We start from the raw sequence: 21,695 nt of genomic DNA on the forward strand, positions 1-21,695 counted from the left end.
TAGTTCCATCCATGTCATTACAAATGGCAAGATTTCATTTTCTTCAATGGCTAAGTATTATTTCATTGTGTGTGTGTGTGTGTGTGTGTGTGTGTGTGTGTGTGTGTATGGCGTAATCTATAAAGAACTTCTCAAACTCAACACTCAAAAAACAAGTAACCCAGTCAGAAAATGGGCAGAAGTCATGAACACACACTTCTCCAAAGAAGATAAACAAATGACTAACAGACACATGAAAAAATGCTCAACTTCCCTAGCCATCAGGGAAATACAAATCATAACTACAATGAGATACCACCTTACACCAATTAGAATGGCAAAAAATAACAAGTCAGGATATAACTAATGTTGGCGAGGATGTGGAGAAAGGGGAATCCTCTTACACTGTTGGTGGGAATGCAAGCTGGTACAGCCACTCTGGAAAACAGTATGGAGGTTCCTCAAGATGTTAAAAATAGAGCTACCCTATGACTCAAGAATTGCACTACTAGGTATTTACCCCAAAGATACAGATGTAGTGAAAAGAGGAGTATATCACCCCAATGCTCATAGCAGCAATGTCCAGAATAACCCAACTGTGGAAGGAGCCGAGATACCCTTCAACAGATGAATGGATAAAGAAGATATGGTCCATCATAGATATATATAAAACACTACACCCCAGAACCAAAGAATACTCATTCTATTCTAATGCCCATGGAACATTCTCAAGAATAGACCATGATCTGGGTCACAAAACAGGTCTCAACGGATATCAAAAGACTGAAATTATTCCCTGCATATTCTCAGACCACAACGCTCTGAAATTGGAACTCAACCACAAGGAAAAATTTGGAAGAAACTCAAACATTTGGAGACTAAAAACCATCCTGCTCAGGAGTGACTCGATAAACCAGGAAATCAAAAATCAATTTAAACAAGTTATGGAGACCAACGAAAATGAAAACACAATGGTCCAAAACCTATGGGATACTGCAAAGGCAGTCCTAAGGGGGAAATACATAGCCATCCAAGCCTCACTCAAAAGAATAGAAAAATCTAAAATGCAGTTTTTATATTCTCACCTCTAGAAGCTGAAACAGCAACAGAGGGACAGGCCTAATCCATGCACGAGGAAGCAGTTGACCAAAATTAGAGCTGAAATCAATCAAGCAGAAACCAGAAGTACAGTAGAGCAGATCAACAGACTAGAAGCTGGTTCTTTATGAGAGAATCAATAAAATTGACAGACCGCTGGAAGACTTATTCAAAGAATAGAAAAGGACCCAAATTAATAAAATTATGAATGAAAAAGTAGAGGTCACAACCAACACCAATGAAATTGAAAGGATTATTAGAAACTTTTATCAACAGCTATATGCCAATAAATTAAGCAATCTGGAAGAGATGGAGGCCTTCCTGAAACCTGTGTAAACTACCAAGACTGAAACAGGAAGAAATGTGATTTCTTTCAATAGGCAATTAATTATGAAGAGATTGAGTCAGTGATAAACAACCTTCAAAAAACAAAAGCTCTAGGCGATGTGTCTTTGGGTTCTAAAATTCAATTAGACTAGAAATAAGTCCTATTTAACTAAACTATTTCAAAATAAAACGAAGAAGACTAAACTCATTCTATGAGGCCAATATTACCTTTGATCCCCAAACCAGGCAAAGACCCCATCAAAAGGAGAATTACAGACCGATTTCCCCATGAATATGGACGCCTGCAAATCCTCAACAAGATCCTGGCTAATAGAATCCAACAGTACAATAAAAAGGATTATCCATCATGACCAAGTGGATCTCATACCTGGATGCAAGCGTGGTTCAACATTCACAAAAATCAATCAGCGTGATACATCATATCAACAAGAAAGACTCAGGAACCATATGATCCTCTCAACTGATGCAGAAAAGCATTTGACAAAATACAGCATTCTTTCTGATTAAAACCCCTTCAGAGTGTAGGAATGGGGTACATTCCTCAAACTCATAGAAAACGATCTATGAAACAACAATAATATTTCTCAATGGGAAAAGCTGGAAGCCTTTCCCCAAGATCAGGAACACGACAAGGATGCCCATCATCACTATTATTCAACATAGTACTAGAAGTCCCTTTGCAACAGCAATCAGACAAACAAAAGGGATAAAAAGGTATACAAACGAAGAAAAGTCAAAATGTCTCTCTCTCGCGAGATGACATGATACTCTACATGGAACTCGCAAAGAGATCCAATCCCAAACTAGTTAGAAGTTATAGAGCAATTCAGTATGGCAGGGATACAAAATCAATGCTCAGAAATCAGTTGCATTTCTATACACGAATAATGAGACTGAAAAAGAGAAATTAAGGGAATCCATCCATCACATGCGTAATTAAAACCATACATTACCTTGGAATTAACTTAAACAGAGATGTAAAGGATCTATATTCTAGAAACTATAAACCACTCTTGAAAGACATTGAGGAAGACACAAAGAGATGGAAAAATATTCCATGCTCATGGATCAGAAGAATTAACATAATTAAAATGTCCATGCTAGCCAGAGCAATCTACACTTTCAATGCTATCCTGATCAAAACACCAATGACATTTTTCAAAGAACTGGAACAAATAGTCCTTAAATTTGTATGGAGCCAGAAAAGGCCCCGAATCGCCAAGGAACTGTTGAAAAGGAAAAACAAAGCTGGGGGCATCACAATGCCAGATTTCGAGCTGTACTACAAAGCTGTGATCACAAAGACAGCATGGTACTGGCACAAAAACAACACATAGACCAATGGACCAGAATAGAGAGCCCAGAAATGGACCCTCGGCTCTTTGGGCAACGAATCTTTGATAAAGCAGGAAAAAACATCCGGTGGAAAAAAGACAGTCTCTTCAATAAATGGTGCTGGCAAAATTGGACAGCTACATGAAAAGAATGAAACTTGACTACTCTCTCACACCATACACAAAGATAAACTCCAAATGGATGAAAGACCTCGATGTGAGACAGGAATGCATCAAAGTACTAGAGGAGAACATAGGCAGCAACCTCTACAACATCGGCCAAAGCAAGCTTTTTCATGACACATCTCCAAAGGCAAGAGAAACAAAAGATAAAATGAACTTGTGGGACTTCATCAAGATAAAAAGCTTCTGCACAGCCAAGGAAACAGTAAAAAAAACTAAGAGGCAACCCACAGAATGGGAGAAGATATTTGCAAATGACACTACAGATAAAAGACTGGTATCCAAGATCTACAAAGAACTTCTCAAACTCAATATGTGAGAAACAAATAAACAAATCATAAAATGGGCAGAAGATATGAATAGACACTTTTCCAATGAACAAAACCACACTGAGATACCACCTTACGCCAGTTAGAATGGCAAAAATAGACAAGGCAAGAAACAACAATTGCTGGAGAGGATGTGGAGAAAGGGGATCCCTCCTACATTGTTGGTGGGAATGCAGGTTGTTGCAGCCACTCTGGAAAACAGTGTGGAGGTCCCTTAAAAAGTTAAAAATTGAGCTACCCTATGACCAAGCCATTGCACTACTGGGTATTTACCCCAAAGAGGCAGACGTAGTGAAGAGAAGGGCCATATGCACCCCAGTGCATTAGCAGCATTGTCCACAATAGCTAAATCATGGAAGGAATCGAGATGCCCTTCAACAGATGACTGGATTAAGAAGTTGTGGTCCATATATACAATGGAATATTACTCAGCTGTCAGAAAGAACGAGTTCTCAACATTTGCTGCAACATGGACGGCACTGGAGGAGATAATGCTAAGTGAAATAAGTCAAGCAGAGAAAGACAACTATCATATGATTTCTCTCATCTATGGAACATAAGAACTAGGATGATCGTTAGGGGAAGAAAGGGATAAAGAAAGGGGGGGTAATCAGAAGGGGGAATGAAACATGAGAGACTATGGACTATGAGAAACAAGCTGAGGGCCTCAGAGGGGAGGGGGGTGGAGGAAGGGGATAGGCCGGTGATAGGTAGTAAGGAGGGCACATATTGCATGGTGCACTGGGTGTTATACACAACTAATGAATCATCGAGCCTTACATCGGAAACTGGGGATGTACTGTACGGTGACTAACATAATATAATAAAAAATCAATAAAAAAAATACCTACCATTTGCATAGACATGGATGGAACTTGAGGGGGTTATGCTAAGTGAAGTAAGTCAAGCAGAGAAAGACGATTATCACATGGTTTCACTCATATGTGGAACATAAGCAATAGCACGGAAGACCATAGGGAAAGAGGGAAAACTGAAGGGAGAGAAATCAAAGAGGGAGATGAACCATGAGAGACTATGGACCCCAGCAAACAAACTGAGCGTTTCAGAGGGGACGGGGGAGGGGGTATAAGGGTGATGGGTATTAAGGAGGGCACATGTTGTGATGAGCACTGGGTGTTATACATAACTAATGAATCATTGAATATTACATCAAAAACTAATGATGTACTATGTAGTGGCTAACTGAACATAATAAAAAAATTAAATTAAATTAAAATACGCTTAAGGGGTAAACATCCTCAAACTGGGAATAACTTTGTCATCCTATTTACCTATTGCGGCCAAACTATTAAAGTCACCCTACAAGTTGACTTTTTAACAAATTTTTATCAGAAAAAAATGAGATCAGTGGGAATGACCTGGAAAGAACATGAATTAATTATGTAACTTAAGGTCAATTTACAAGTATATGATGTGGAATTCTTGCTTCAGCAAACTAAATCTACATTTATAATAGCTCCTTAGTTGCAACTGTGAACTGACAAACTCTCTGTAATACATGTCATTCAATATTGTTTTCAAATACTATACCTCTTTCAACATTATTGGGTAGATTATACCAGAGTGTATAATACATGCATTATTAGTTCCTCACATTAAATCCTTAGATACAAATGTTTAAACTGATTTAATAAAAGCAAAAATAACATTTGTGGGTAGGAGAGGTGGATGAGATTTTAGATGAAGTAAGAAAACGTTTACATTTTGGCACACACTTTGTATTGATTATGGGTTCATTTGTCCATATTTTGCTATGAAATCTGAGGGGAAAATTTTGTCCAATGTGACACTAGTTTGTGTCTATTTTTTAATATAATTAGAAAATAGAAAAACACTCAAATATATCTTGAATGTATAATTAATCTATTATAATTCACCAATTACAATATATTGCACCATTATAAATAGAGAAACATTGAATTTTTTATGCAACTGCTTGTCTTCCAAAGTGGCTACACTATTTTGCATTCCCACCAGCAAAAAAGAGTTTTTGTTGCTTCATAGCTTCACTAGCATTGGTATTTGTCAGTTTTGAATTTTTTATTTGTTTGCTTACTGTTATATGTATGTATGTATGTATGTATGTATGTATGTATGTATGTATATTTTAGCTTTTTCCGTAGGTGTATGTATCTCATTATTTTGGTATTTAATTCCTTGATGACAAATAGTGTTGAACATAGCACAGGCCTATTTGCTATCTGTTTTGAATGAGTTTGTTCAGATATTTTGCCCATTTTAAATTTTGTAAGTGTTCATATTATTGAGTTGTAAAATTTCTTTGTATAATTTGGATAAAAGTCTTTTATAAGATATGTTATACAAATACATTCTTTCAGCCTTTGATTTCTGTTTTTATTCACTCAGTGTCTTTCACAGAGCAACAGTTTTTAATTTTAATAAAGTTCAATTCATTATTTTTTTCTTTTATATATTATGCTTTGGGTGTTATACCTAAAAACTCATCACCAAATCCAAGGTCACATAGATTTTCTTTTATGTTTTCTTTAGAAATTTTAGGATTTTCAATTTTACATTTAGGTATATGATCTTTTCTCATTAATTTTGTGAAAGATTTAAGGTTTGGATCTGGGTTCATTTTTTGCATGCAGACATCTAATTGTTTGATCATTATTTATTGAATAGATGATATATTCTTTATTGGAATGCCTCTGCATTCTTCTCAATCTTCTTTCTTTCTTTTTTTTTTCAGATTTTATTTATTTATTTATTTGAAAGAGAGCAAGTGTGTGTGTGCAAGCAGGGGGACGGACCCAGAGAGAAGGGAGAGTCTCAAGCAGACTCCATGCTGAGTGCAGAGCCCACTGTGGGACTCTATCTCATGATCCTGAGATCATGACCTGAGCCAAAATCAAGAGTGGGATGCTTAACCGATTGAGCCACCCAGGTGCCCCTCTTCTCAATTTTCAATTGACGACATTGGAGTGGGTATTTTTATAATTGGACTAATTGTATTCACCTCATATCTTCAAATTGCAACATTTTTAAGAACTCTATAATATTTACATCATTTTTTCAGAGATGATGTAATAATAAATAAAATAAAACAGAGAAAATAAAACACAGGTTGATCCTACTCTTTAAATAGGCTTATGCACTATTTTGGAATAAAATTCTGATAACTGACAGGAGTACTAGTAAATTTCTTATTAATAATTTATAAATTTCAATTATAACTCGAGTAAATATATTTTTATAAATAATGGAATAAAAGCAAGAATACGTTTTTTAGTTTTTTTCTAGTTGTTTGAAAATGTATTTCACTTATATCAATATTTTATCTACATGAAATAGGAAAAAACACAAATAAATGTATAAGAATACTTGTGTAGATCACTTACAACAAACACTAAGTATTTTGCATCTTTTTATATATTTTACCTCATTTATTTTTCTTTTCTTTTTTTTTTTTAAAGATTTTATTTATTTATTCGACAGAGACAGAGACAGCCAGCGAGAGAGGGAACACAAGCAGGGGGAGTGGGAGAGGAAGAAGCAGGCTCATAGCGGAGGAGCCTGATGTGGGGCTCGATCCCATAATGCTGGGATCACGCCCTGAGCCGAAGGCAGACGCTTAACCGCTGAGCCACCCAGGCACCCCTCATTTATTTTTCTTTTTACCTCTTTGTAGTGAGATCTATTGCAATCTTTATTTAACAAAAGAAATCAGTGAAGCAGAGGTTAAGTAACTTTTCTAACTTCTGATAACATCGAATAAGTGTTGATTTTCTTTGTGGCTTCAAAATTAATTCTATGGTTTATTTTTGTATTCTGTCCTTAAAATATTAGTATAAAATAATATAAACTACATTTTTAATGTCTCTAACACACTTGTTTTCTAACATTCATTAATTATTCAAAGTATAATATTCACTTTATGGATAGATCCCAATGTTAATGGATTGAATTCATGTTTCAAAGAATTATCTTCAATGACATTTTTGGCTAAATTTAGAATAATTTTTTTTCTTATGTTAATATTAGCCTTTGGTGATGAAATGCACAAATATGAAACATGTCAACCCTGATACTTCCTTTTTTTTCACCTGGTGTGTTCATTATGAGATTTCTTACTTTGAGCTTTTGCACAACTATTCTACATTGTGAGTATTACTAAAATTAGCTACTATAATCAGTATTTAAGTCTAATTAACTGTAGTCCACAGGCTTTTACTAAAGGTAAAGAGACCAATGATTTACTTCTCAACCCTACTGAATGTGCTCTTTATTGTATGACTTTAGTAGATTGTATTTTTTTCTCAAAATTCTTTCTTCTTCATTCATATCACTTTTCTCTTTTTTCCTTCATATCACTTTGGCCCTTTGACTTGCTTTGCCAGTGGAATGTGATAATGACAAACATTTTACCTGATAAGACATTTTCAATATGCTAGCACGATTTTACTTGTCCTCTTGCATCTTTCCTAATTTCTCTGGGGAATATCTCAAGGAACTGATTTTTTGTCTGGGTCTCATAATGAATTATAAATGAGATAGTAAACATTGTTAACCCACAGATACATAAGCAAGAAATAAATGTGTGTCATTGAAAGCTACTGAAATTTTCTGATTGTTTATTATGCAACATGTATGCAAATATCTGACTAAATCAAATACAATGAATTATATACCTTTGTATAACTAATAGTTGAAGTGAGGGCATCAGTGTCAGTGCTTCTGTTTAAATTAGCATAGGGGTGCCTGACTTGCTCAGCTGGTAGAGCATGCGACCCTTGATCTCCGGGTTGTGAGTTCAAGCCCCCTGTTGGGTGTAGAGATTACTTAAAATAAAATCTTAAAAAAAAATTGGTGTATTAGCCAAGGTTCTCCAGAGAAACCATTAGGATATGTATTTTTATGGAGATAAATTTATTTAAAAGAATTGCTCATGAGATTATTGAGGTTGACAGGTAGAAAATCTGCTGGAGACCCCAGGAAGAACAATAATGCGGTTCAAACCTAAAGGTCACCTGCTGACAGAATTCCTTCTTGCTCAGGGGAAATTAGTTTTTGATCTCTTAAGGTCTTCAACTTTTGTTGATTTGTATGAGACCTACCAACATTATGGAGGACAATCTGTTTTACTCAAAGTCCACCGATTTAATATTAATCTCATTGAAAAAACCCTCACAGAAGCTTTCAGAATAATGTCTGACCAAACATTTGGGCACAGTGGACCAGCCAACTTTACACATAAAATTATACTGGTAAAGCTGAATCATGTTCTTATATAAAGATTCAAATGCAAATTTTAATATTTTATACTTGTCTTCATATTGAGGACCAGTCTTGAAATCTATTAAAACAAAAGGAAAAAAGAAAAAATAATAATTCGTTAGCCAAATGTAGACCACTGTTGTGTTTTATATGACTTTATAGTTTTAATTGTGTGCTTTCAAGATCATTGTCAATACATAAAATCAAGAGATTTTTTTAGGTAGATATCTGGATAATTTGTTTTTCTTGAAAACTCAGATCTGTTGCCACATGGCTTAAATTGACTCCCTGCTTTAGATTGTCATTCCCTGCTTCATTTGCCACATTCCCCACTGCTCCTTGTTAACAATAAAGTCAGTATCAGTTGCTTTTATTGACTTACTTGTACTCTGATTTAAGTTAAATGATTATTTCAAGGAGGTATTACAGCACCTTTCATTATTTGAGAAACATAAAATCTTAAAGATATTAGAATAAATTCATTTTAGAAGAAGAGAAGTGTATAAATTCTTACTAGATTTGTTGTCATGTTTTCTGAGACCAAAGAAGGCTCTTTTAATTTTGAAAATTTTCTCTGAACTACTTGAAATATTATCATTTGTAATACTCTTGTTGAATACCACCAGTCTTTCGACTCCTGAATTCAACCCTTAATAGCAGTCAGTATCACCTGAAATGATAAATTAAAAATAGAACATCAAGCTGCTCTTTAACGTCAAGGCTCATTTAATATAACTGATCACTATGAAAGCAAACAATGAACAATTAAAAAGAGATCCTGTCCATATAATGTATATCAAGTATTTTAATTGTCTTCATTAGGGATGCATGAAAAAGCCAAAATGTGTTTTGGTTGTAGAAAGTAATGATCCAAGATAAAAATATATCAACATGGGAGAAAAATAGCACATAAAACTATTTCTGATTTGTCACCTGGAATTAGAAGCACCTTTCCATGACATAATATTGTCAAACCTTTGATTCAGTTATTAAATGTGCAGATGATTAAAGTACAAGCTGGTCAAAGAAATCCAATTAACAGTGCAGATTATTCTCAGAAGTGAGCTACTACTTTATTCATATTGTAAGCAACTGAAAATGCTTCACACCAAGATAAGTCTTGATGTAAAAGGAAATCGCAGACAGTAGGCACAGTAATACAAAACATGCCTGTTAAAATTGTATGTTCCATTAAAACTTAAAAAAATTGAATTGTTGAATCATTGTATTGTACACCTGAAACTAATACAACACTGTATGTTAATCAACTGGAATTAAAGTAAAACTTTAAAAAAACCCAAAACTATCTATTTCAAAAGCAGACAATAATTTTAATGCTGGATTTTTCAACTTGTGCACTGTTGGCATTTTGGTCCAGATAAATTCTTTGTTGGTTTGTTTTTAGTACTAACTCCCCTGTTCATGTAGAATGTTTAGTAACACCACTGACCTTAATCCATTACATGCCAGTCGCAATCTTCTAGTTGTGAGAGCCAAAAATAACTTCAGATATTGTCAATATTCCCTGTAGGGCACCATCATCTCTAGTTTAGAAATATAATTTAATGTTATATCTTCTTAAATAATAAAATACATGTCCTATGGGTATTCAAAAATAGTAGGAAATTTAAAAATGCACAATAATCATTTATCTAAAGGAAATGTTGGCTTAAAAATCATTTACTTAAAATTTAAAATCTTAGAACATGAATCACAAAGGCGACAAGATAATTAATATATGCATTAATATTTTCTTCTTTCTTTCTTTCTTTCTTTCTTTCTTTCTTTCTTTCTTTCTTTTTCTTTCTTTCATCTTTCTTCCTTTCTCTTTCCCTTTTTCCTTCCTTCCTTCCTTCCTTCCTTCCTTCCTTCCTTCCTTCCTTCCTTTTCTTCTTCTCTGCCACTGTTCTCTCCTCTTCCTTCTGTGTGTGCTGAGGACACTCACAATCTACCCTCTCAGGAAATTACAAGTATGCAATACGACGTGGTTGTTAACCATAGTCACCATGCCCTATGTTACACCTCCAGAAATTATTCATCATAATCATTCGTAAATGAGACTTTGTATTCTTTGATCACTATCTCTCTATTTGTTCAGACCTCCAGTCCCTGGTAACCACCATTCTACCCTCTGCTTCTATGAGACTATTTTAGATTTCACATATGTAAATGAGATCATTCACTATTTGTCTTTGTGTGCCTGTCTTAAATCATTTACCATAATATCCTCCAGGTTCATCAATATTGTCACAAATGGCAGGTCTTCCTTTTTTATAATGAAATAAATACATGTTTCATTGTATATCATATTTTCTTTATATAGTCATCCATTATCAGACATTTTGGTTTTTTCATGATTGGTTATTGTGAATAATGCTGCAATAACAGGGGATTACAGATACCTCTTCAAGATCCTGATTTTATTTCTTTTGAATATATACCTGGAAGTGGGATTCTGTATTATATGACAGTTCTATTTTTAATTATTAAGGAAATTTCCATATCTTTTTCCATAATGGTTGCATTAATTTACATTCCTACCAACAACAATAAAGATTCCCTTCTCTCCACACCCTCTCCAGCACTTATTATATCTTCTCTTTTTAATTATAGTCATACTGACAAATGTAAGGTGATAACTTATTGTCATTTTTAGTTGCATTAATGATTAGTGAGGTTGAGCATGTTTTCATATATGTGGTAGTCATTTGTATATCTTCTTTTGAGAAATGTTTATTCAAGTTCTTTGCCAATTTTTAAATTGGATTTTATTTATTTATTTATTTGTTTATTTATTTATTTATTTTTGCTATTGGGTGTTATGAGTTCCCCATACATTTTGGATATATACCCCTCATCAGAATTATGGTTTGCAACTATATTCCCCCATTCCATAGTCTGCTTTTCACTCTGTTGATTGTTTTCTTTGTTGTATGGAAGATTTTCAGTTTGATGAAGTCCCAGTTGTCTCATTCTGCTTTCGTCTCCTGTGTTTTTGTGTTATACCCCAAAATTGTTGCCAATACCAATGTCAGGAAGCTGTTTCCCTATGTTGTCTTCTAGTAGTTTCGTAATTTCAGGTCTTATGTTTAATCCATTTTAAGTTGATTTGTGTGTGTGTGTTATAAGATAAGGGTTAAAATTCATTCTTTTGCTTGCAGACATCCAATTTTCCTAGCACTGTTTGTTGGACAGACATGCTTTACCTTCTTGTATTCTTGGCACTCTTGTCAATTGTCAGTTGACTATATTTGTAGACATTTATTTCTGGCCTCTATTCCATTTGTCTTTAAGTGTGCCTTTATGCTAATACCATATTGTTTTAACTACTATAGCTTTATAATATATGTTTTAATTTAAAAATGTGATGCCTCCAACATTGTTTTTTACTCAAGATTGTTTTGACTATACAGGGAATTTTGTAGTTCTGTATAGATTTTAGAATTATTTTTTATATTTCTGTAAGAAATGCAATTGAGATACTGATAGACACTTCATTGAATCTGTACCTCACTTTGTAGAGACTGGACATTTTAACAATATATTAAACCTTCCAATCTATGAACACAAGATAACTTCCCATTTCTTTATTAATTTATTTTACAAACATTTCATAGTTTTTAGTCTCCAAGTCCTTTGTACCTTAGCTAACTTTATCCTAAATGTTTTTTGAAGCTATGTAAATATATTGTTTTCCTGATTTGCTCTTCAGATAGTATATTATTAGTGTATCGAAAGCAACTGATTTTGTATTTTGATTTGTGTCCTACAACTTTACTGAATTCATTAGTGCTAACAGTTTTTTGCATACAATAAGATGTAGCTAAGATTATTGATTAAGGGAAAAGACTACCTTACAACATTTTGGATGTGTCTACATGTTCCAGGGGGTGGGAAGGGGTCAGAATTTATTAAGAATTGTAAGTTTGGTTTAAAGCAGTATTTAAATGTGAGGCCTTGATAAGGACTGAGTCAGAGTCATATACAGCAGTCCAGAATTGCTGGAAACAGATGGGAAAGAATTTTGAGAAAAGTATTCAAATAATCTTAGTGTGTAAATTGTTTATTAAAGTTTTCCAATAAAAAGTTAGTGGTTTTCCAGGAGTATCTATAATGAACCATGCAATCATTAGTGGGGCAGAGCAGTCCTGGAAGAGTAAAGAAGTACTACTAAAAACAGCAGAATAGCAAACTTATGTCAATGTGGACATTAAGGTGTGATTTAGAGTCTCAGTGTCCAGTCTGAGTATGGGAGTACACAGTTGAGGCGTTAGTTCTCAATGGTCTAATCTAGTTCCCAGTGTCATGTTTTTACCTAATTAATGAGGAGTTACGCAGTTCACTGCATTGTTAGTTTTTTAAACAGTCTGTCTCTTCTCTGTGCTTCTAATTCCCCTGGGCTTTTTCTCTACGTTCTCGAAATAGTTTTATTTAACACTAAGATGTGTCTATTTTCCAAATTAGCATTTGTAGCCTATTGCATAAAAACAGTTTGAATTTTTACAATATGGTTAAATATTCTTAGATGAACAGAGCACAACAAATTTCCAGTTATAAAGCAATTATCCATTTCTTCTTGGTAACATATCAAAATGTTTTTTCTTATATTTTTTGAACAGGTTCTCAATACATATTTGTTTATCAATTAGTTCATGTCATATTTATATAAAGTGAATTTAAGAGTTTCAATAATTATGAAATTGAGGCAAACATTTCAGAAAAGAGGACCTTAAAAGATATATATTTGTTTTCTGTTTTGTTATTTATCTATCTGGAAAAACAAGATTTTACCAATACTGCCCTTGCTCTTATTTCCATATCTCTTCTCCTAGGTTGTAGAAAATTTAAATTCTTTGACATTTTGGAAGAGGAAGAGTTGAATCAACTGTGAAATGTTTTCAGTATCCTTGAATTATTAATTGAATTATAGTTTTCTTCAAGTTTGGTGGTGCATCTGATGCGTTTGTTAAATGAATTCCTAAGTAAACAGACTCTAAATATAACTATGCTGAATAAAAATATCTATAGTAATGCACAAATACAGAAAAATCTCGGGAACAGACACACACTACTCTATTTATTTGGCATGTGATCTTCTTTTATACATTTTCCGCTAAGCAAGCATCAGTAGAGGTGTTTATATATGAAGTACTAATTTGTCATTCATCTTAAAATGAATATACCTAACCAGTAGAAAACTACCAAATCCTGCAAAACACCCTTGACTTGTTAAGGCAATGTCATGTATTAAAACTATTCTTGTAATTTCCCAAAACAATGCCTCCAGAATTTTAATCTATTGTTACTAGTTATTTTAATTATGGAAAAATATTATTTTGATTTTGGGGTAATTATCAAGTCTTTTTTTTTTAAGATTTTATTTATTTATTTGACAGAGATAGAGACAGCCAGCAAGAGAGGGAACACAAGCAGGGGGAGTGGGAGAGGAAGAAGCAGGCTCATAGCGGAGAAGCCTGATGTGGGGCTCGATCCCATAACGCCAGGATCATACCCTGAGCCGAAGGCAGACACTTAACCACTGTGCCACCCAGGCGCCCCAGTAATTATCAAGTCTTGTTTAGAAGTAAGTCTGTAGAGGAAGATAGATAATAAAGCTGTGTAATGATATTTTGTTTAAAAATAGTGTAAAATATTTCTAAAAGCAGTTGTAGAAGGTAAATTTCAAAATTATTTTGGACAGAGTAGCATTATTTAAATAAGCATATACACTTTTGAAGTGAATACCTTAAGGAATACTGAACTTTGAGCTATGTAATTTCTACTGGACACCTCCTTTATTTTATTATAAAAATTATTTTAATATTTTGCATATGAATAATAATGGTTTTCTTGCCATGTTACTCCATTCCTAATTACAGAAAAGAGCATTTGTCAAGGAAATAGAAATAAAATTTATAATATAAAATCTTTCTAAAATATGGATTAAAAGATACATATTGTTAAAGTCACACATTTTTATAGACATTTCATAAATACATAAACAGCATTAGTATTATTCCTTTTCAACTAAGAAGTATAAAGTAATAGAAAAATTATCTTTTTTTTCAAATTTTATTAGAGATTCACTGATAAATAGATGCTATTTGTTCAAATACAAAGTTAAGTCATTAAACATTTTATACATAGGAATTTTGACCAGAATAAGTAGTAAGACCACTCAAAAAATGATCCTGACCTAGGACACATGTAGGAGTTTTATCAGCTAGGTGATGAAGGCACAGTGCTACAATTTACCCCTGTTAGGGTTGGAGAAACACTCAACATCTCTGAAATTTAGAGCAAATAAAATGCAATTCCCTCTAATTGTATAGTAATTAAATGCATGTTCTTCCTGCATCATGAGAATCTTTTCAAATATTTATCTCTCTTCACTCTTGTACAGTTTGAACTTCCTACAAAACAACCTCCATATCTCTGCTTTTCAGTATTTAGCCTGTCTTCACGTGAGTCTTATTTTTCATCCTGTTGTTTCTCCAACGTTAGACTGCTCTGTTAGCTGAGTATATCTGATTCTTTAAGACACTTCAGAAAGCTACTTTCCTGTGAGAATCAACTCTATGCAGTAGTATTAGGAGATGAACAGTAGAAAGCACTAACGTCATAAGAACCACAACTTCACCCATTAGGACGCTACCTGTTTTTTTTTTTTTTTTTTTTGTCTGCAATTCTTCACTCTTTCCTACCATATCAAAACCCATTTTTCTCCTCAAAATGTCAGTTCCTTAGTTGAAGGATTACTAATGTTCAGTTTAACAAATTTATGCAATTATAATGCAGAATCGATTTGCTTCCTAGTAACTGGAGTATAGCCATCACTGTGGTAATAAAAGCAAGGCTTAGAGTTCAGACAGAGTAAAGAACAAAATCATATCATACAGCTTGTGCCAACAGGGTACAACTCTACTTGGCCGGTGTATCACTCTGAGCATCAATGTGGAATTTTAATTGCTGTTTGTCTTTTGCAACAAGAAAGCATATTCGAAACACTTTATTAATTCTGAAACTAAATTAAAGCTCTCACATTATGATTTATGTTGATATGCTAAAGTTTCATGCTGAAAAAAAAAACAATCTACAGGTAATAAATACCGTGTAACTATGCGTAGTTACTGGCATCACAGGTATCATTTAAATCAATTCTATTTCATTGTGGAACTTTTCTTGTTATTTATGACAACAAATAACACTAATGATGTATGTTGTCTGAACTATTTTATCTGTCTTACAGCTTCATGCTTCTTGTTTCGTGGTAAGGAATGTACCTATGCTTGTTAATACCACTAACACTGTTCTGGGACTAACCGTCCCAAGTTGGAATCTTTTTTCTTAGAGCTGAACAGTAACTTATAACTCATATCTTCAACAAAAGAACACATTTCTGGTTTATGGTGAAAGCTATATTTAAACAAAGATCAGCATTTTTGTGCTAGCCCTTTATCTGAAAATATATGGCTCTAAAATTCATACAGATAACAAAACAAACTATAATTGTCTCCTTAAAATATTTTCCTTAAGACTATTTTCTAAAGGTAATTATCAGTCCCTGCACAGTGTACCTACCAACTCTGACATCATTGTTTTCCCTAAAACATTTGTAGATCTATATATTCATATCTACTCCTTCAGCCTCTAAGGCAATTCAGTTTTACATGTCTAAATATGTAGACTATTGCAATCAACTACTCACTTAGGTCCAGCAATAGTACTCTTTATATGATTTACCTGATTTGTTCCCATAATTCTTTTAAAGCATTTTTTAGGCTAATTTCCTAGGTAAGAATCCATTTATTCATTCTAGCACCTACGATGTTTCAAGCCTGTTAATAATCTCTGACTGTTTTTATCAGAATGGTGCCAGTCTTTTCAAAGACAAACTCCTAACTGCAGGCAATCCCCTACTTCTCTCCTCAACTTAAATGGCTGCTCTGTCACAATATACAAATGTATTGCCCTCTTCTCTTTCCTGGTTTATTTCCACTCCTTTAATTTGCCTGGCACACAGATATTCTTGGAAATAATTCCTGCCTCCACAGTATAAAGAAGTATATCTAGGTCTGTTGTTTCCTTTATATGGCATAAAATCATCTATATCCTGTTGTCTTTCCAGAAAAAAATTTCTTAATAATAAGTTTCTCCACAAAATATCATTCTTTTCACCCGGATCATCTTTGTTATCTTGACTGGAAATTTTCACTGCATAAAATATTCCAGGGGAAGAGATATGATAATTTTTTAGAAGGAATTAAAATCAACACATTCTGAATTATTATACATGCAAATAAACTTCTAATGTATCATTGTATTCAAATGTATGTATATTACATACACAAGTTGGTTTCCAAATTGTAATAATTATCTTTGTTTCAAATGTAATGAAGTTGAAAATTAGAGTTTAAAGAGAAAGGAAATATCTCAAATGCTTACTTTGATTAACTGAATGATATCTTTGTGTATATGGAATCAAAACAATGACTAATTTAATAAATTAACTCGAACAGTCATTTGACAGGGTAAAATTCATATGAAGCAATTGCTTATCATCATGTAGCTGTGCTAATTTGCCAGATTGTTTAACTGTGTAGGATTTGCAGAAATAGAGTCACAACAGATTTATCTATAATCAAAAACACATGTATATTTCAATTGTTTTGAGAGTATGACTTCGATTGTATAAATACATTTAGATATTACACAATAGTGAACTTTACATTTCATCTGAACACTATCCCATTCCTTTTTCCAAGTTAATTCAAATGATGCCTATTAACTCAAATTAGTTATTCTTTTTAACAATAAAATCATTAAAAATATTTCAAATAATTAAATGCCAAATACTAGCTAGCACAATCAGTTGCTTTCTTTTATGTCTCATAATTCAGTCTTGTCTGTTGTCACATTCTAGAAATTAAACAATCATAATAGTGTTTATTTTAACTGTGATAGTCTATCAGATTAAAGATTTACTTTTAAACAAAGAATTACAATATATCTGTATTATTTGTACATGTAAATAAAAGTACCCACAAACACAACAACAGTGAATAAGAAACTCAGTGAATAATTCTTATTTTTTAAGTGAACAAAAAATTGTATAGATCTGAGAAGTTAAATTTCATCTCCAACATATTTTGTTATTATCATTGTGATTAGTTGTCTAGTGATACTGACCTCTTAAATGATATAAAATATGTAAAGATTCCTGAGCTCAATTCTACCTTTATGGGCTATTACAGATATACTAAAATGATAAAATTGGCCTGCCTATACATTCTATTTTCCTAATGTGCTAATTCTCTAGCAAATAGATACCACTGTTACTCATTATAATTCCTTAATTCTACACAATATACTATTAGAATTGGAAGAAAAGTAACTGTACCTAGAGAGAAACAACGCATCGTAATTTATTTTATGAGACTAATAGAATCTTGATATCAAAGTCAGACAAAAATATTACAAGGAAAGGCAACTACAAACCCAAATATTCAAGAATAGAAGAATATATATGTAAATTGGTAGATATAAAGTAAAATATTAACAAATCAAGTCCAGTAATATACAACAGACAGAGCCAAATCATGACGAACTTGGGTATATCCTAGAATATAAATATGTGTAAAGGCTTAAAAAGCAGCTTATATCTCCTATATATACAGATTAAAAACAAATGCTCATCCTGATAGATAAACAAAAAGTAATTAATACAATTAATGATAGCAACTAATGAAACCTTGACAACATTTGACAAAACTAGAAATAGAACATAGGGCACATTTGTGGATACAAGGTACCTTTTTAAAAATATCAGTACATTCATATTAAAAGTGCAAAATCAGAAACAAGCCTTGATGGTCATTCTCACCACTTTTTTCATTATTATCCTACTGCACATAGACAGATGGGCATATTTTATTGAGGATGTGGAGTATCAGAAACTCATGCATCGCTGATGAAGATATAAATTGGTACAGCTATTTTGGAAAAGGATTTCAAAGGAGTATTTTTCTGGGATTGAGAAACTGATTTTAAAATATATTAGGCAATAAAGCTAAGAATAGTTAAGGGTCACTTGAAGATTAAAAAAAAAGGATCTATTTTTTAGTATGTTTCATGTTGGAGTATGATTTTTGACAAAAGTGCCAAGGTAATTCAAGGGGAAAAGGATAACCAGTGCAGTATGGATAGAATATGCATTAATGAAACAGAATACAGAATCCAGAAACAGACCCAATGACATAGTAGCGATGACATGAAGATGAATTGGCATTGTAAAGATATATGGACAGGATACTTTTCAATAAGTGATACTGGTATATCAGTGTAACCACATTAAAAAAGGAAAATAAAACAAGTTTTTTTGTTTTTTACTTTATCTCCAAACAAAAACTAAATTCCGAGTTGAATAACTAAACATGAAATAATAAATATGAAGGTTTTTAAATGTAATATTGGAAGATATATTCATTACATTAATAAGAGAAAAATATTTAGATAAGACTGAAAAGACAATCTTCTCATAATGGAAGAGTTCAAGAATGCAATCCAAACACATGAGTGCACTTGGAGCCTCTGTTTCTTTCACACCCATCAACATTAAATTGACCAAAACAAACAATCTGGTCGAGCCCCAAATCGAGAGATGATGAAATGCAATCTGCCATCATGAAGCCATGGCAAGTTTGTAGATGTATAATACCTACTGTGGAGTGAAAAATCAGGATCAATAATTCAGTCAACCACATCTTGAACACAAGGTAGAAAGAAAACATTGGCATTCATTTATTTCTAACCAAATATTGTACTTTTGCAATAGTGAATTTTTCATTCATTTTTTAAAAAAAATCATGATACCACATTTGACAAATCAATGTATTTACTGAACAATGAGTTGGGAAGCACAACTATGAGCTTTCCCTAACACAAGCATAGAATTTCTCTCTAGTAAAACCAAACAAGATGTTTAGACAGTGCAAATTTAATTTGAAAACTTCAGAGAACACATTTATCCAAATTGGTCAAGGACACATTTCAAGATTTAAGGGGAAAAAAATCAAGTGTTGTATAATATTTCCCAACTTATATATAAATATTCTATTTATGCTTCCTAAAAATGTGAATGTTGTATTATTTTTTTAGGTGTAATTAAGCTCCATACACATGTCATAGTTGGCTTTACAAGAATATTTTTCTAGTTAAATATCACAATCTCATGATTCAGTGTCTCACATTGTACTTTCAATCAATCATATCTCTTTTTCCGAGTTAATCTGCAAAGGGTTCACCAGGGAACTGCACGTAATATGGCATGCTTCATGAATTTGCATGTCATCCTTGTGCAGGGGCCATGCTAATCTTCTCCAATTTTAGTATATGTGCTGCCATAGGGAGCACATAAATGTGTTATTTTGACATGTGTAGTTTAACTCACATGTTAATATTTCAGCTCAGATATTTTAAAAAGTAATTTTTACTAAAACTGCAGAATATGCATATGTATGATATTAATGCTTTCTCTACAAAATATAATTCTAATCTGTCTTCCAATTACTCAATTACTTTGCAATTATGAAAATTTACTGTGCTTTGAAGCAAAGTGATCTGGCAAGATACCTCATATGTATATTTTGGATGAATATATATGAAATATTCAAGTGATCTTAACATGAACTTAAATTAATTTTAACAGTTGTCTATAGTTATATGTAACTTTGAAGTGAAATGAGCAAATAAATTGTGCAGATGGGACAATTGAATTGAATTGCTTATCTATGTTAGGAACCCACCTTACCCCTTTGTGGCAAAATTCAGAACACTACATTGGCTATATAAAACTAACTATAAATTAAATATGTTATTCAATTTTAATCAACAACCACTGAGTTTTCAATGACAGCAAGAGATACAAGTAATTGTGTTTTTATGAGACACCTTAAATTATACAGTAATATTGTAGATTTCAAATGTTTTCTCTAGTGATTATAAGGTAGTACAATGTCTATTTAGGCTTGTTTGGAGTATCTTTTTAATAAAGATTGGTTATAAGAATGGACTGATAAGAGAACCTCAAATAGAACACTAAATTAAATCTCCAACAACTATTTTTTAAAGCTAGAAAAATGATCCATTGTACCTATACTGATGCTGTTTTTATATTTATGGAACTTCTATAAAAAGTGTGTGACTTTAACAATATGCATCTTTTAATCCATATCTTAAAGGTAGGTTGTATTATGACTATGACTTTTTTGTTGTTGATACCGCAACCACTGCCTTCATGAATGAAGGAAAAAATGAGTACCTATGAAAATATATGGGCTGAACATTTTACACACTGAAAAACAGGTAAGGATAATAAATTAATTAAATGCATAAATATACATCAGGTAAAATTATTTTTACATATGTATTTTTAGAGAAAGATATATATAGAAATGTTTTTAGAGCAAATTTATTTATTCTTTTTTATTAAGATAATTTTTTGGAAAATTCAGGTCCATAGCAAAATTGAGGTGTAGTTACAGGGATTTCCCAAATACCTCCTGACTTCACACATACCTTGCCTTCTCCATTATTAACATTCCCCACCAGAGTGGTGCATTTTTTACAGCTGATGAACCTAAATTGACACACCATAATCACTCAAAGTCCAAAGTTTACATTATAGTTCACTTTTGGTTTTAACATTCCATGAAATGTTAAATTATTTATTGATAAATATATAATGATATGTATCCATCATTACAGTGCCATACAGAATATTTTTACTCTACCAAATATTCTTTGTGCTCTACCTATTCATCGCTCCACTACCCCTGGTGGCAACCCCTAGTATTTTTACTGTCTCCACAGTTTTGCCTTTTCCAATATGTCATGTAGTTGGAATCATACAGTATGTAGATGTTTCAGATTGATAACTTTCACTTTGTAATGGGCAGTCAGGGTTCTTTCATGACTTTTCATGGACTGAAAGCTCATTTCTTTTTGTGCTGAATAGTATTCTATTGTCTGGACGTACCACCCTTTATTATCTATTCATGTACTGACGACATCTTGGTTGCTTCTAATTTGGCAATTATGAATAAAGCTGCTATAAACATCTGAGAGCAGATTTCTCTGTGGACATAAGCTTTCAACTGCATTGAAT

At 32.8% G+C, this 21,695-nt stretch overlaps 1 pseudogene; it reads right to left on the reverse strand.

Moving 5' to 3' along the window:
- Positions 1–19,845: 19,845 nt before the first annotated feature.
- LOC121104130 lies at positions 19,846–19,942 on the reverse strand (annotated as a pseudogene).
- Between the last annotated feature and the right edge of the window lie 1,753 nt (positions 19,943–21,695).

This window comes from Ursus maritimus, unplaced genomic scaffold (genome assembly GCF_017311325.1).
Source record: "Ursus maritimus isolate PB19 unplaced genomic scaffold, ASM1731132v1 scaffold_2, whole genome shotgun sequence".
In the NCBI taxonomy this organism is placed as follows: domain Eukaryota; kingdom Metazoa; phylum Chordata; class Mammalia; order Carnivora; family Ursidae; genus Ursus; species Ursus maritimus.